The sequence below is a fragment of the Cricetulus griseus genome (genome assembly GCF_003668045.3).
Source record: "Cricetulus griseus strain 17A/GY chromosome 1 unlocalized genomic scaffold, alternate assembly CriGri-PICRH-1.0 chr1_1, whole genome shotgun sequence".
NCBI lineage: Eukaryota > Metazoa > Chordata > Mammalia > Rodentia > Cricetidae > Cricetulus > Cricetulus griseus.
The window spans coordinates 131438568-131455689 of NW_023276807.1; positions in this window are offsets into that span (position 1 = coordinate 131438568).

Sequence of the window (17122 nt, forward strand, 5' to 3'; positions counted from 1 at the left end):
AGGGTAGAGCAGAGTGTGAGAGAGGAATAACTAACACTAAGGATATTTGAAAATTCATATGGAAGCCTACTACTTTATTATATATATATGCATATATATTATATTATATTTAATTGGAATTATCCTACATAGGAAATAATCATCATCCCAGAAACCATAGGTTACAAAAAGAATAGCTCAGTGGCAGGTGTAGTGCAGTGTGGGATATTGTCTTAGGGTATGGTGAGGAGAGACAATATGACCATGACAACTCTTACAAAGGAAAACATTTAATTGGGACTGGTTTACAGTTTCAAAGATTTGGTTATCATTACTGCAGAAAGCATGGTGGTGTGCAGGCAGACATGGTGATGGAGAAAGAGCTGAGAGTTCTACATCTAGATCCATAGGCAACAACAAGAGACTGTCACACTGGGCATACCTGGGCATCTAAGACCGCAAAGCCTGTCCCCAGTGACACACTTCCTCCAACATGGCCACACCTCCTAATAGTGCTACTCCCTATGGGCCTATGTGGGCCATTTTTATTCAAACCACCACAGATACCTTCTCAAATAGTTGCTCAGAGGCCTTCTGGAGACTCTCTGACAATACAGGTTAACACCATTGCTCTTGGTTGGCCACCAGAATTATATCGCAAGACCCTATTACTGAAGATGTCACATTACAGTTTCTGCCTCCAGGTTCCTACTTGGTCTCCTGCCCTGACTTCCTTCAGTGATGGAGTAAGTGATCTAGAAATGTAAACCCAAGAAACCCTTCCTTCCTCAAGTTGCTTTTGGTCATAGTGTTTATCACAGTAACAGAGAACAAATTAGGGAAGAGAGAGGGGCAAACCTATCCTTTTATGACAGGCCTGCTCTCCTATGTCCCCCAAAGGTTCATGTGTTTGAACACTTGGTACCTCATTGGTGATGCTGTTTGGGAAATTTATGGAAGTTTTGGATGTGGAACCTTGCTGGAAGTAGTCATCTCTGGGGAAAAGCTTTGAAGTTTATAGTCTGGCCTCACTTCCCATTCTCTCTCTCTCTCTCTCTCTCTCTCTCTCTCTCTCTCTCTCTCTCTCTGCTTCCCATGTGCAGATGGAAATAATCTCTCTACTTACCCACTACCAGGCTGGCCTCCAACTCCTGCTGTCATGCCTTCCCCACCATTGTGGCCTCTATCCCCTTGGAACTATAAACTGAAGTAGACTCCCTCTTCTCTAAGTTGCTTTGGTCACAGTGTTTGTCACAACAGCAGAGAAGTAACTAGGACATCCCCCATAACTGTTCACTACTTACTTATATTAATCCATTCATGGGTGCTCTGCTCTTATCATTTTATTTGTTGAGCCCTGGATGGCTTGGGAATCACTGTGCAGCCATGGGATAGCCTCAGACTCGTAGAAATCCTCCCACCTCAGCTTCCTGACAATAGGATTAAAAGACATGAGCCATCACAGCCAGCTAATCACCTCTTGATTGAAATCCCTACATCTCAACAGTAGTACATTAGAATTAATTTTCAACATGCATTTTGGAGGGGCCATTCAACAGTAGCAGAGGCTCAGGATCACATAGACTTTCCCCAAGCTACTCCATTAATAGATGCAGAAGTCACATGTGAATTACATCCTTCTGATTTCCAAAGCCAAACTTCTTTTCCTTGCATTAAGGGTTGATGGGAGCTAAACCCATTTAACTGCTTTCAACAAGCTTCAGTCATAGGTCTTATTTGCAAGGGAACTAGAAATGATCACAATAATACAACTTAAAAACACCCTAAGTTTATAACAATATGTCCTTGTTTCTTGTTCACATGTTCATGGGCTGACAAGGGTTTGGCTGATCTAGGCTAAGTTCTTCTTGGCATAGCTCTATATTGTGGATTGCTTCCAGTCAGCTGCGTGAGTCTTCCATTATCATGGATTCAGTGTCCCTCCAGGGCATGTCCTTCTCTTGGCAATGGAAGAAATATAAATAGGATGGGTGGAAACACAGAACACTCAAGGCCTCTTTTTGGAAGGTGTTCATTGTTCCAGCTGCCCACATTCTACTGGCTGGGACAAGCCCAGAATGGACCACTGGGGTACCAAGTACACTCCACCTTCATAGGGAGGACTGCAAGATCACATGACAATATATACTGATTCTGGGAGGCACTAGCAATTGGTGCCCATATGCTTTACATACATCTCCATGACACCTCCCCCACCACCATTTTGTAAAGCTTGATTGTTGTTATCCCTATTTTTCAATGAAACAATCTACATTCAACATTAACTCTCAAGGGAGTTAATGAACTATTAAGTGCATATAGCACCAAGGCCCATGTTCTCAACCTTGACTCAACTCTACTGAATGAACTGAAAAAATGGGATGCAAGAAGAGTGCTAGTCATGTTTTTCAGGCACTAGAGTTGACAGGGTAAGCATCAGGAAACACAACTGGATGCACTTTCAGTGAGTGAGAGGCAGTGGGCTCTGGAAACTATCAAAGCTTGAGTTTCTTTTTGTGTTAAGGATTGATACATTGTAAGAACTCTAGTGGAACCCCACTTTCATGGGGCCCTCAGCATTGTGTGGGTTATGTTTAACCACCCCTTCTGCTTCCAGTCTTGATGCATGGAGACCTCAATCCTCAATGCACTTATATCCCAAACTCTGATTTGAGCCCCTTCATGGATGGATAGGTTCTCTCTGCAAAAATGCCCATGAAATCCTGCTCCTCATTCAGACAAAGCCTGATGTCCAAGCACATATTATCCCTACTTTGAAGGCTCTCTCAATGCCTGGCATCCTGAGGAGTGATAACTGCCAAAGGACCTGACCTTCCTAGAACAAAGTTAGGTAGACTTGCCTCATGGGCACCTCTCTCTCTCTCTCTCTCTCTCTCTCTCTCTCTCTCTCTCTCTCTCTCTCTGTGTGTGTGTGTGTGTGTGTGTGTGTGTGTTATACACATGTGCGGGGGTCGGTGGAGGGGGTGGTCATGCACGTGTGTATAGGGGCCAGAAGAGGATATCAGTTGTCCTGTTCCATCATTCTTCACATTATTTCCCTTACAAGGTCCCTCACTGCTGCACCTGGAGTTGGCTGGTGGCCAACAAACCCTGGTGGCTTCCTGTCTCTCTGCCCCACATGGCACTAAGGTTCCAGACGTGTGTGGCACCCAACTTATTATGTGGGTGTTAGGATTCATACTCAGGTCTTATGCTTGTATGGAAAATGGTCCTACTACTGAGCCATCTCCCACCCTGACTCACTGTCATTTATGAAGGTGATTCAGTGGGGATGAGCATGGCCCAGAAGACCCAATTTCTTTTTTAAAAACTGGACTGTCAGATAAGGGAGGGTCATAAGGAGAACCCTGGGTTTCATCAAGCAGTTTGACACAGGCTTTTGTGATCTCTTTCAGAAAAGCAGTGAGAAACAGGGGCTGATTTAGGACAAGTAGACTAGTGCTTGGCTGGTTAGAGACTTGGGCTGTCAGTAATCCCATGCACTCCCCATCCAGAGTGAGGCTGCCAGCATCAAACAATGGAACTCTGTCCTCCGCCGGGACCTGCCCTGGGCTTTCTTCCTCTCCCTGCCTCCCCACATCTTTCTTGCCCTTCTCTTCTCTTCTCTGTTTGAACAACTTGGATGAAGATACAGGACACTAGTTTATAAAACCAAAGACTGGCATAAACAACAGGGGACTAGACTAATTTTAAAAAGCAAGGAGGTCAATATTTAAAAACTGCTAATTACTATAAGGACAGCACCTGACAAGGTCTGTCTCTAGAAAACTCGATCTTAAGTCACTAGCCAGTTCTGTGAGGGAGGTGGGGCCAATTGTCCTCATTTTCAGAGAGGCTTAGAGTTTTCTCAATTGCCCAAGATCACATAACACTGTATGTATTACAAAGCCCAGTTTTAAAATATGTTTTTAACCTTTCCTTCCGGTTCCAAATTCTATACTGTTTAAAACAGGTCAAAACACGGGTTGTAGCTCAGTGGTAGAGTGTTTGCTTAACTTGTATGAAGGAAGCCCTGGGTTCAATGCCCAGTACCACATGCCTGTAATCCCAGTATTTGAGAGGAAGGGGCAACTGGATCAGAAATTCAAGGTCATCCTTGGCTCCATGGTAAGTTCAAGATCAGCCTGGGCTACATAAGGCTCTCTCAAAAAAATAAATAAATAAAACAAACCAAATCAAGCAAGAGATAATAAATAGAAACAGATGATGAGGAGGAGGAGGAGGAAGAGGAGGAGGAGGAGAAGGAGGAGGAGGAGGAAAAGGAGGAGGAGGAGGAAGAGGAGGAGGAGGAAGAGAGGAGGAGGAGGAGGAGGAGGAGGAGGAGGAGGAGGAGGAGGAGGATCAAATCGAAGCATAGGTTGAAAGAAACTTGAATTACCAGCTGTCAAGGAATTCTGTCAGTATTGGTCACCTGACTGACAGAACTGTGATAGAGCTCCCTGCCTCACTCTGGAACTGCTGACATCCTCCTGTTGAGCCTCATGTCCTTCAGGTTACTGCTAGGGGTTGTCTAGATGGAGCAGAACAGGACTCTGACTTTGGCCCCCACTTTCATAAACCAGCCTATTCTTGGTCTAGTTCAGGGAAGCTGTGGCACAGTGGAGAAGAAGCACACGAGATTAGACATCCTGCTAATTTGTTGGATGTTCTTGAGCAAGCCTTACCAAGCCTCAGTTTCTTTCTCTGCAAAAGGAGAGGTCACAGATCTCAGTGGCTCACTGTGAGGACTATGTGGGAACCCCAGGAAGAACAAGGCAAAGTTTATCTTCAGAGACGGCAAGTCCCAGGCTACTGCACAGCTGAGGCATGATTGCATGTTCTCATCCATCATGGCTCACCCATCCATCCATGTAAGAGCAAATTCCTAGTGAAAGCCATCTTGAAGACTTGAGGAGGTTTTGTTTATTCTGGTAGAAGGCCTTCCTTACTCACAGGGTAAGAGAATGATGGCACTGGGGTAGTCATGTTTCTTCTGCTACACAGTATGGCAGGAAGTAGTGACAATGATGGGCCCTCCAATATTTCATAATGTCATGTGAACTTACCCTCTCTAGGGTCACCAGGCAAGTAGGTGGATGGAGCCACACCCTTTCTCTCCTTTGCATCTTGAGAGGGAACAGAGAAAGGACAGAGTAGAAGCGGGTACCAAAGTTATGGCGAACAACTTTGCACCTTTGTGAATCTCTCAGTGCTATTATTATTTTTTTGGCCTTTCTGAGTCCCTTTAGCTTCCAGGTGGCACAAGGAAGCTTCTGTTTGCCTAGACTTTGGTACTTTCTTCTGTTTGCTTTAATCCTTATCAGGACCAGGTGTTTCTCTTGGTTTTTGAAGTTTCCACCGGTAGAAGTTAAGTCATTTGGCCCATAAAACCCTACTGTAAATAAGACATACAATTTTATATGTCATAAAAGTCAGAACAAATTACTTTCAAAGTAATGCACTGAAACCGTATCCAAGTAATAAGCGCTTACCTACGGGAAGAAATAAACTCTTTTGGCCACCAGATTACAGAGGTGACTAGTTTCTTTTGTTCACAAGTGATATTGACTTAACCCAATGCTTCAGCAAATCATGATGGTCAGGGCCCCTGGGTTAGGCTCTGACCCTGAGGTCCACAAACACCGAGCCTCTTCAACGTGGAACACTGATCTTGGTGTTGGTCCTCTAGCCTTACATCCAAAACTTCACCTTCCTGTCAATCACACTTCATCCTCCTTTACTCACCAGTTGCATCCTGCAGTGCTCTCTGCCTCCACACACTGCTGGTCCTCCCCCCAGCTAAACTCTTCTGCTCTCAAAGCCAGTTTCATCCCATTCTCCCCCCTCCGCTAATCTACTTTGGGTTCACTAAAATGGCACATTTCTTATTTTCCACCACCCTGCTTTTTCTTCTTGTGATGATTTCTAAGGCCTAATCAGATTTCCAAATAATGTGTTTATTTTAACTGTATGATAAGTCAGTGACTTTCGATAAAAGAGGAGAGGAACAATCCTTAATGTGGTCCAGTTTAAAGACCTTTCCACTGCCCTAGACATCTCATGACCAGATGCAACAGCCTCGTTTGTCTACTTTCTGTCTGTGGAGATTGGTTTGTCCAGGGTGGGTCACAGGACTGTCATTCAGCATACACTCCTCACTGGATGGTGTCTTTCTTTCCTTAACCTGATGTGTGAAGCTCTTCATGGTGCAGATCATATAAGCTGCTTCTTTTGTTTTTCCTCCTAAATGTACTCAGTGTGTGGACTCGGTTCACAGTGCATTCATCTTTCACCAGTTGCTGGATATCTGGACTGCTTCCACCTTGTGGCTACTGTGAATGAAAGTGACCAATATGACACTGTATAGATTGTAAAAAGGAGCCCTTAATTGGTATAAATAATAAAAACCTAGAGTTGGATATAGAGGAAAATGCTGACAGATCAGAGCGGAGAAGGAGAAAGCCAAAGCCACCTTTCCTTCCTTATCGTCTCAGCAGACAAAAGAGCAAGTTCCTGTTTCTTCCTACTTATATCCTCTCTCCTCCCAGCCATCTCACTTCCTATCTGTCTGTACAGACCTCCAGACCTCTATGGTTAGCTAGTGGCAAGCTCCATCCTCTGATCTTCAGACAGACTTTATTTGTACAAGCAAGATACCCCCACAATAGATACATTTTGATTTCTATGGAAATTCACTTAGCAGTGGATTTGATGAGCATAAATCCTCTTAATAATACTTTTAATAGTGTCATAACTGACCATTTTGGGAACATTTACAAATTCAGTAACCACCATTCAGTTGTGAAATCTTCACTGCCATAGGATATATATATTCTTTCTATCATTTTGACTCTATGAAGATTATCTGTTAGTTAAAAGAAATGGCATGCATCAGCTCCTTGCCTCTAGTTCTCAGTATTGAACATAGGGATTAATGTATGCTAGCCATGCCTCCTACCACTGAGCTACATCCCAGACCTCTCTTCGTTTCTTTTATTCTGAGACAAGGTCTTCCTGAGGTAGACCTTGGACTTATGATTTTCTTGTATCAGCCACCATAGTGTGTAGGGTTTCAGGCCTGTACTAATAGATCCAGAAGTATTTTTAAAATTATGTTTAGGGGCTGGAAAGATGGTTCACCAGTTATGAGTATGTAGTGCTTATACAGAGGATCTGAGTTCAGTCCCTTGTTGGGTGGCTCACAGCCAACTGTTAATTCCACAACCGGGAGATCTAATGCCCTCTTCTGGCCTCCAAAAGCAACTGCATTCATGTGTGTATACACTCATGTAAAAAAATAAAAATGAAAGCAAATCCTTAAAATTTCTTATTAAATTATGTTTTAAATGCCCCCATTTAAAAGCCACAGAGAATTACTACTCAATTTGGAATCAGGAAAAGTCAGGTTTGATTTCTGTCTCTGTTGCTTACTACCTGTGAAATCCTTGGGACAATATCCCTTGATGCCTCAGAGCCAATGTTCTCTTCAGTGATGAGGCAGAATGATGTTAACATTGTCTCATCAGAGCATCAGTGTCCTAGAAAATTCATAAAAACTGGATCCAAGTGGTTCAGTCTCAGTTTCAGACTTGAGAAGCCCTGTTCACTGGAAAGCCACCCCATCCCTTCCTTCTGTCTCCTGAAGGACAGTGCAGGGGGCAGAAGCATGCCATGCTTCTTGTTTTCATTTCCTGTGTAATAAATAGTCCTCTCTCGGCACCCCAACATGCCTCAGCTCCTAAGTTCCCAACCTCACGTCCCCACGGCTTATTTCTCTCCTCTTCCCAAGGCTTTCTCCTCTGCTCAGCCTCTGATTTTGTAAATCAATGCAGCTTCTCTCCCAGGGAGAAACAATTCTTCTGGAAAGAAGAAGGCAGTCAGGGTGGCAACCCCAGAATTCCCCTTGGATCAGTAGGGGAAATCTGAGGGTTTCATCTCATACGCATTAAAAAAGTAATACACGATAAAAATATCCTAGGCATTGAAATTGTCAATAATAGGGGGGTCTTGTATTCCAAAGAACTGAACATCTAAAATATTAATATTGTAGGGTCAGTAAATGCATAATGATGTATTATTGTTAACATTTTTGTTGTAAGAATATCCTTCAACACCTCCTGCTTCACAGTTGTCATTTCCATTGCTTCTAACACTTGTCAAATCTCACATTGAGAGTGCTGTTAAGTAAAGATGGACTACTGACTTCACCTGTGTTGGGTGTTACATGTACTGAGTGCCACAGCCAGGCTGTGGGTCTGTGACAGCAACTGGGGCTGGGGTTGTCTGGTCATGATGTGGAACAGCAGTGTGGACATCTTAGCCATGGGAGAGTGAAGGAGTCTTGGAAAGGTCGGGCCTATGCCATACATTCTCCGAGTTCCTGATTTAGGAGACAAGTGGAAGAGGCTCATCATGCCCTATCCACTCTTTTCATCCCTGTGTGGTCTACACTTGCCTCCAGGATGCTTTCTGGGCACACTGGCTTCTCCCAAACCATTTTAAACATGGAGATCCCTATCTGGAAACCATATGGCTTAGCAAAAGCTGTGCCTTACATTCATGTGACATTCATTTCTAAGTTCTTTTTTAATTATTAAAAAAATGGTTTTATGTGTGTGGGTTCTTTGACTTCACATATATACCACAGAGGCCAGACTAAAGTCCCCCAGAACCAGAGTTACAGATGGTGTGGGTCATTATGTGGATGTCGGGAATCAAACCTGGGTCCCCTATCTCTCCAGTCCCGTTCTCCTGACTTCTTAAATACCTTCTGCAGTACCCCTCAGTGTGGTCATGACTGAAGTTGGATGAAACAATTTTGGCTGGTGCCAAATGATGGTATATCACTCTGGCCCATGGTCTGGCGGCGCCATGAATATAGAATAATATTATGACAGGGAAGTTAAAAGCACAGGAAATGAAAACAATATAGCCTCCTGCTATGGAGATCCTGAACCGGAATGACTTCAGAGCAGTTATGAACTGTTTGTAAAAGCATAGGTTGTCCAAGCAAAAAACAATGGGTGCAGAAATCCATAGCTGCCACTCCCAGAAAGCAGCCTGCTGGGGAAGGGTAGGGAGTCTCTGCCTTCTTCCCTGAAGTGAGTTTGTGCTGGAGAGAGGAAGGCTGTGGACAGTGCAGAGGCTGAGCTTGGCTGGCTGAATCCCAGGTCAGCCGAGGGTTGGCTAGATTCTATAAGGGTTTCTTTCTCTTTTGCTTCCTCTTGGTGGATGCTGGGTTAGCACATGTTGTGATAGTTTTGTTTTGTTTTTTGACTTGATGGTAACTGTTTTAGGAAACCCTAGCAAGTGGACAAGATAGAAAACTGTAGCAAGTTTCAGGCAAGGTGCAGATCAGGCACATTCTTAGGATAGGATGTGCTATACAAAAGGGGCTGTAGAGGTCTCATCAAAAAAGACTGCAGTGGTTTACAAAACTGAGCTATCAATAAGACAATCAACAGAGTTCAAATATTGGCCCATGTAGGTGGACCGTCTTGGAATTTTAAAAGCATTAGCAATACATAGTTCATATTCCCTCAAGAATGGAGAGGCTAGAGTTAAGTGGAAGCCAGGCACTTCTAGAGTTTATAGTCAGAAACTAGTTTTCTGACTAGTTTTATTGTCAACTTGACACAACCCAGAAAATAAAGAACCTCAGTTGAAGAGTTGCAAAATCAGCTTTGCCAGTGAGCATTATCTTGATTGCTAATTGATATAGATGGGACAGTAATGAGTCTTTCTCTGTCCCACCACCCAGCTCCCAAATAATGGCACGGAGACCTCATATTAATTATGAAAACTTGATCTATAGCTTAGTCTTGTTATTAACTAGTTCTTATAACTTAAATTAACCCATTTCTATTAATCTATGTCCTGCCATGTGGCTCATGGCTGTTACCTCTCCTCCTGCATGTCCTGCTTCCTCCATATCTGACTGGCAACTTCACCTTTCTTCTTCCCAGAGTTCTCTCTTTGTCCAGAAGTCCCACCTATACATCCTGCCTAGCTATAGACCATTCAGCTTTTTATTACACCGATCACAGCAATTCATCTTTATATAATATGCAAATATCCTACAACACAGGACCAAACCACCATCCCTAGGTAAGAGGTTCTGGCTTCAAGCATGAACCTGTGAGTAAGTCAGAGACCAATCCAGCAAGTAGTGTTCCTCTATAGTTTCCTCTTCAAGGAACTCTTGTTCTGAGCTGCCCTGAGCTCCCTGGATGATGTACTGTGACCTGTAAAATAAAATAAGTTCTTTCCTGTCATACGTGTCTTCTGGTCAGAGTGTTTTGTCACAGCAACAGAAACCACACTAGAACAATGAGTTACTTTCCTTATCTCTGTGACAAAAACAGCATAAGGCAAATGTAAAGGTTTGTTGGGGCTCAGAGTTTAAAGAGACACAGTCCATCATTGGTGGAAGGTGAGGCAGGAGTATGGGGTAGCTGGTCATATTGCAGCCTTGGGAAACACTCAGCATACTTTCTCCTTTCTTCCCTTAAAATAGTTTTTTTTTCCCCCTTTGAGAATTTCATATACAAATATACCATTTTTCCCCTTTTTACTTAATCTGAGACTCTGGCCTAAGGATGCTGCCATTGCTATTTAGGGTAGGCCATCTCTTCTCAGTTAGACCTCTCTAAAGACACACTTACAGACGCGCCTAGAGATGTGTCTCCTTGGTGATCCTAAATCCGGTCAAACTGGTCATGAAGATTAACCACCACTTTACCCTGTCTCCACAGAACATCAGCTGCCTGACTCTAAAACCGGTCCTATAGACTGATGTTTTCTTTCTGTTGATGAAACTGAGACCCACTGAGGAGGTGCGCTTTGCCCAGGATAAGCTACACTGGTATACACCTGTGCTATGTCTTTAAGTCAGCTCTTTCCTCGCCTCCTTCCTCCACACCCAGAAGAATGACTGTTCCACAATGACTGTCAGCTGATTCTAGTCTGGTGTGTGCTGCAAGATCATCCCCAGGATGCTGGAAATGTGCAAGGACTCTGGGAAAGCTGGGTCCCAGAGGGAACGCAAAGGTGGGCCAGAGTGAGAAGTTGTGTTAGTTGCTCTCTATGACTGAAATAAACACCTGAGATAAGAACTCAGAGAGAGAAAAGACTTGTTTCTGTTCACAGTTTGGGGAGCTGTTAGTCCATGACTAATTGGCCCAGCTACTTTGGGCCTATGATGAGCTAAGATATCATGGTAGGTGTAGGAAGGGAGCAAAGACATCCACTCCACAGTCAAGACACAGACAGAGAGATCCTGGTCCCACATTCATCTTCAAGGTCAAACCCACAATAACCAGAATCCCACAGACAAGTTTGTTCCCCTTAAAGTGTCCATCTTTCAGTATCTCCAAGTTTGGCATGAAGCCTTTAACACACAGGATTTGGGGGAGATATTTAAAGTCCAAACTCTAGTGGATGGGCAAGTGTTATTTTACTTTTAACAATGATTTTGTTAATGACAACAACAAACTTTTTAACAATGACTCAAATGAAGGAAAAACCTTCCTCAAACACAAGATCAAGGAAGAGGAAGGAGCTGGGTGTGGTGGCACACACCTTTAATCTCAGCACCCAGGAGCAGATCTCTGAGTTTGAGGCCAGTTTGGTCTACTGAGTGAGTTCCAGGATAGCCAGGGCTACACAGAGAAACCCTGTTTCAAAAAAAAAAAAAAAAAAAAAAAAAAAAAAAAAAAAAAAAAGAGGAAGGAAGTCAAGTTGTCCCAGAACTCAAGCTCTCGGAAGTCTCAAAATTTCCCTGAATAAGGAACCTAGTCATTACAGAAAGTGTTGCCTTGTCCTGAGTTTGGGGACTGTCAAATTTGAGAAACTGTGGGCTTGGATTTAAATTTTAGAAGTTGCAAGTCAGACTAAAAGCCATAACTTGGTAGGAGACAGAGAAGTTCTATTTTAGAAGTGAGCATGGAAATGGAACAGTGGTGTGAGGTGGTGCTATAAGGAGGCCTGCCTTGAAATTTGATAAGCAAAGTTTTTGTGTGTGTTATCTCATATGTGATCATGAAAGTCAAAAGCTTCTCCTTACTTTCCTCCCAGTGGGTTACTGGAAGTCTCTTAGGCCCACAAAACTGGAAAGGGGGTTTATTTTGTACAAAGGTGCTTCTTTTCATTGTTTCTAAAAACTACTGGTGGAAATGAACAGCAGAAACAGTGTGTGACAGGGGTCTGGTTCCCAAAGCAGTCAGTGGGAGGAACCTTTCCGGAGCTCTCAGATGTCTGCAAGTCAGTTTGTTGAGGGCTGGAAGTGAGGAACAGGAGCTCTAAAAGAGGTACTGTGCTATGCTCATTGTGGCTCTGTAATGATATATGAGAACTCAACAGTATCTAATAACTTTTTGTATGCCTCCAATGTTGTTTGTTTTAGTTAGTGTTTCTATTGCTATGATGAAATGCCATGAACAAAAAGCAAGCTGGGGAGGAAAGGGTTTATTTGGCTTATAAGTCCATATCACTGTTCATCATTGAAGGAAGTCAGGACAAAAACTCAAACAGGGTAGAAACCTGGAGACAGGAACTGATGAAGAGGACATGGGGGAGTGCTGCTAACTGGCTTGCTCCTCATGGCTTGCTCAGTCCATTTTCTTATAGAACCCAGGACTGTTATGATAAATCTTTACTCCATCTGGCTGAGCCCCGCAGCCATGTGGGCACTTACCACTAAATCACCTGAGTTCTGCCCGCCGAGTTAGGGCCCCAAATAATACACAGAGATTTATATTAATTTCAAATGCTGAATGGCCAATGACTAGAATTTCTTATCTGCTAGCTCAGTCTTAATTATCATAAATCTATATATTTTGTAAGACTTATCAAGGATGTCTTCCACTGGCGTCCTCTTCCTGGGATCACATGGTGGCTCCGTAGAGAAGACAGGAAGAGGAAGAGGAAGAGCAAGAGATGATTTCCTTCTTGTCCCTGCTTGTATTCTGAGTCTGCCTTCTATGTCACTTCCTGCCTGGATCTCAAGACTTATCTTTAGTACATTTCCCAGAATCCTCCCTGACTCCTAGTCCCACCTATCTTGCTTTCCTATTGGCCAACAGTACTTTATTATCAACCAATAAGACAAAATATACACAAAAGGAAATTCCCCATCACAGGACTACCAGCCAAGAGGTGGAACCACCCACAATGGGCTGGGCCCTCCCCCATCCATCACTAATTGAGAAAATGCCTCACAGCCAGATCTTAGGGAGGCATTTTCTCATTTGAAGTTCCCTCTTTTCAGATAACTCTAGTTTGTGTGTCAACCTGGCATAAGTCTAGCCAGAACATTACTCCTTAGCTTTCCTACAATATTAGGAAGAGCCTGTGGGCCTTCTCTATGTGTCTCTCCAAGAATGTTATGCTATGTGCCGATGCCTTGGACCCAGCAACGTTTGAATTTGCATCAAATGTGTATTAGCAACTTTTCTATTGTGACCCAAGGCGCTTTATAAAAGAAAGAGTTTATTTGGGCTTATGGTTCCAGAGGGTTAGAATACATGACATCATGGTGAAGAGCATGGCAGTGGACAGACATGTCCACTGGAGTAGTAGCTGCCTTGTGATTTTCAAGGTGGCCTTGGTTTCTAGTGTGTATTACAGCTTTACAAAATGTGAAGAGTTGCCTATTTTTCTAGTGTGTAGAGGATTTATCTAAGACTGAGATAATATTATTTACTTCATTTGAAGATTTTTAAATCATGCATTTAATCTTTATAATAATCCTTCATAAGATTGCAATTGTTTCCTTTTTCTTTTGGACACTATTTTAGTGCTTTAGATTTTCTAAGAGTCTTTGTTTCTGCTTTCAGTTTGGTAGAGATATATCTATGTATAACACCCTATGTTTGTTGTTTTGCCAGTGATGAAAGGCTTTTCTTAGGGTGAAGAAACAGCAAGAGCACAGAGAGTGAGATTCTCTACAAAGTTAAGGAGGGGAATCAGGAACCTAAAACCTCACACCCTATATTTTTAATATTCACATAATTGCAGTTATATTTACTTCATTCACACATAATGCTGGGTTTTTGTTTGTTTTGGTTTTCTTTTCTTTTTGTTTTTTTTTTTCAGTTTTTTCCCTTTCTTTTCTTTTTTTTGGCTTTTTTTTAATTTAAATTAGAAACAGTCTTGTTTTACATGTCAATCCCAGTTCCCTCTCATTCTCCTCCTGTCTTTTTGGTTTTTAAAGACAGGGTTTCTCTGTATAACAGCCCTGGCTGTCCCAGAACTCTGTAGACCAGACTGGCCTAAAACTCACAGAGATTCACTTCTCTCTGCCTCCCAAGTGCTGATATTAAAGGCATGCACCACCACCACCTGGCATAGTGTAATTTTTAAAACGTCATTGCTCTCTTCTCTTTTGATTGGGATTGTCAGAGGTCTGTTAACTTTATACCACTTCAAGAATAACTTGGAGGTGGAGCTCATGGACCCCAGACTGATAGCTGGGAAATCAACATAAGACCCACCCAGACAGCTGAATGTGGGTGTCAGTGAGGAGGCCTGGGCAGTCTATGGGGCTCTGGTAGTGGATCAGTATTTATCCCTAGCATACAAATAAACTTTGGGAGCCCATTCCACATAGAGGGATACTCTCTCAGCCTAGACACACCAAGGAGGGCCTAGGCCCTGCCCCAAAAGATGTGTCAGACTTTGAAGATCCTCCATGGACAGCCTCACTCTCCCTGGGAAGCAAAAAGGGGATGGGATAGGGGGTTGGTTGGTAGGGGCAGGGGAAGAGGGGAGGAAGGGGGAACCAATTCCAGTTGTAAAACAACATTGCTTCTAAGTTTAAAAAAATGTTAATTTCAAAAACAATAAAGACAATTCATTTACTTTAAAAAAAGAATAACTTGGAACTATGCATCCTGTCTATTGTATGCGTATATTTACATTTATTAATTTCTGTCCTGATATTATTTCCTCTTCTTTGGAGTTAGTTTATTTATAGTTTACCCTAATGCTGATAATGCTGGTCTTTGCATCTCAGACCTAGGCAGGGCATTTCTCATTATTCCAGTGTTGGTTGAAAGCTAGCATTAAAGTTCTTGTCAAAACAGAGGTTCATTGACGCCAAGGTGTGTCTCAAGCTCCGAGAACAAAGTGGCTTAGCCATCTGAGCTCTCACTTTTCTTCTATATTTGGCCTGAAGAGAGAGACCTTCCTTTCTCTGCAGCTTGGTGACATATTTACAGAGATGGTTTTTAAAATGTCTTATTGACTGTAGGAGAGCCTTTCTGGTCACCTTGTTTCACTGGATTTCCGGAGACAGCAGTCACTGGTTTTCTCCTTCTCTCTTCGTTTCCATGTCTCATCTGCATTTTGCTTCCAGGCCTTTGGACTCACATCTCATGCTAGTATCTTGTGTGTCTTCTTAAGGTGGCTTTGTAGACTCCAGAATGTTCCCTCTAAACCGTGAGAGTTCTTTGTGTTGTTGGTATTGGTGGTTCCTTCCTTATGACCTTCCAGATTTACATGTCTTCTCACTCTGAAGAGAGGATTTCCGAGAGAGGAAAGAGGGAAAGGTGGGAATAAAGCAAAACTCACTACTATGCTCTGATGTCACCAAATACACACACACACACACACACACACACACACACACACACACACACACGTGTCACAGGTCACATCCTACCCCAGCTTTATGGGGACAATTTTTCCCCAATGAATCAAAATGTTTAGTGAGCAACCTTTCTTTTCTCTCCAACTTAAAATGTAAATAATAAAAATTAGTTACTTTATAAAAAGATGTCCACATATGATTTTTGCAGGTATTAGTATATCCTATAGTCTTATCTTCCTTATTGTTTTGTGCCTTATTTTCTTCCTCTCTTCTTGCTGTTGGTCATGAGTCTCTGTCATGTTTATAGACTAGGATATTTACTGACAAATTTTCATCCATGACTGTGTACCTATACAAATGAAGACACAACATTATTAACCCTACAAGAATAGGTTCATTTTATACACTTGCAAGTCTCCTTCAACAATCCTTCATGAAGACTCCTCAAAGACAACTGATAAACCTCTACTTCATTTTCCCAATGGCTATCAACATCTTTTTTTTGTGTGGATAAAAACAATTTATTTGACCATTCCCCCAATGATGGTCGTTGTTTCACATTTTGTCTTTTCAAACAAGGCTACAATAAATATCCTTGCAAATACTGCCTTTCCAGTGTGGTTATTAATGTTTATAGGATGGATTCCCCAGAGTGGACTAGAAGGAAGAAGGGGAGATGATACTTATTGAGTTTTAATAGCATTGTCAGGCTGCTCTTCACAAAGGCCATAGTGACTTGTGCTACTACCATCAATGTACTGAAAGTCCCCTCTTCTGTGGCATCTCTGGTTACTTGATATTTTCAACTTTAATGGGTTTTGGCTTGTAACAGGAATCAGGTGATAATCTCACTGTGGTACAAATTTGCATTTCCTGGTCCTAATTAAATGATTTTGCTGTTTGGACGAACTCTCTGCTGAGCCGTCTATTTATTCTCTTATATTTTTGGGCCTTTCTTCTCTCTCTTTGGCAAGTTCAATGATTTTCTCATTATATTATAGATATTAATATTTAGTTTATCATTTGTGCTATAAATTTTATTCTGAATCTAATTCACTTGTAAATTTAATTTTTTATTCCTTAAATTTTTCATATACATACATGCACACACATAATGTACTTTGATCATATTCTACCATTATTGTCTCCTTAAGATTTCCTTTTTACTTTTAATTGTATGTGAGGGAGTGGGGGTGGGTGTATGTGTGCACACACACATATACATGTAGCTGACATGAATGTAGGTGACTGTTGTAGGTTAGAGAACCACACCAGATTCCTTGATGCCGGAATCATGGGGGTTGTAAACTACTTAGCACGAGTGCTGGCAATAACACTCAGGTCTTCTGCAAGATCAGAAAATGTTCTTAACTACTGAGTCATTTCTCCAGTCCCATCCCCATTCTCTCTTATATCCACTTTCATCCACACCAAACTCTTCTTCTTCCAACCCCCTCCTACTTTCATGTCTTTCCTTCTTTTAGTAACTCATTGCATTTATCTAATGTTGCTTGCATGAGTTGGAGGTTATTCACTTGAGGAATAACAGTGACT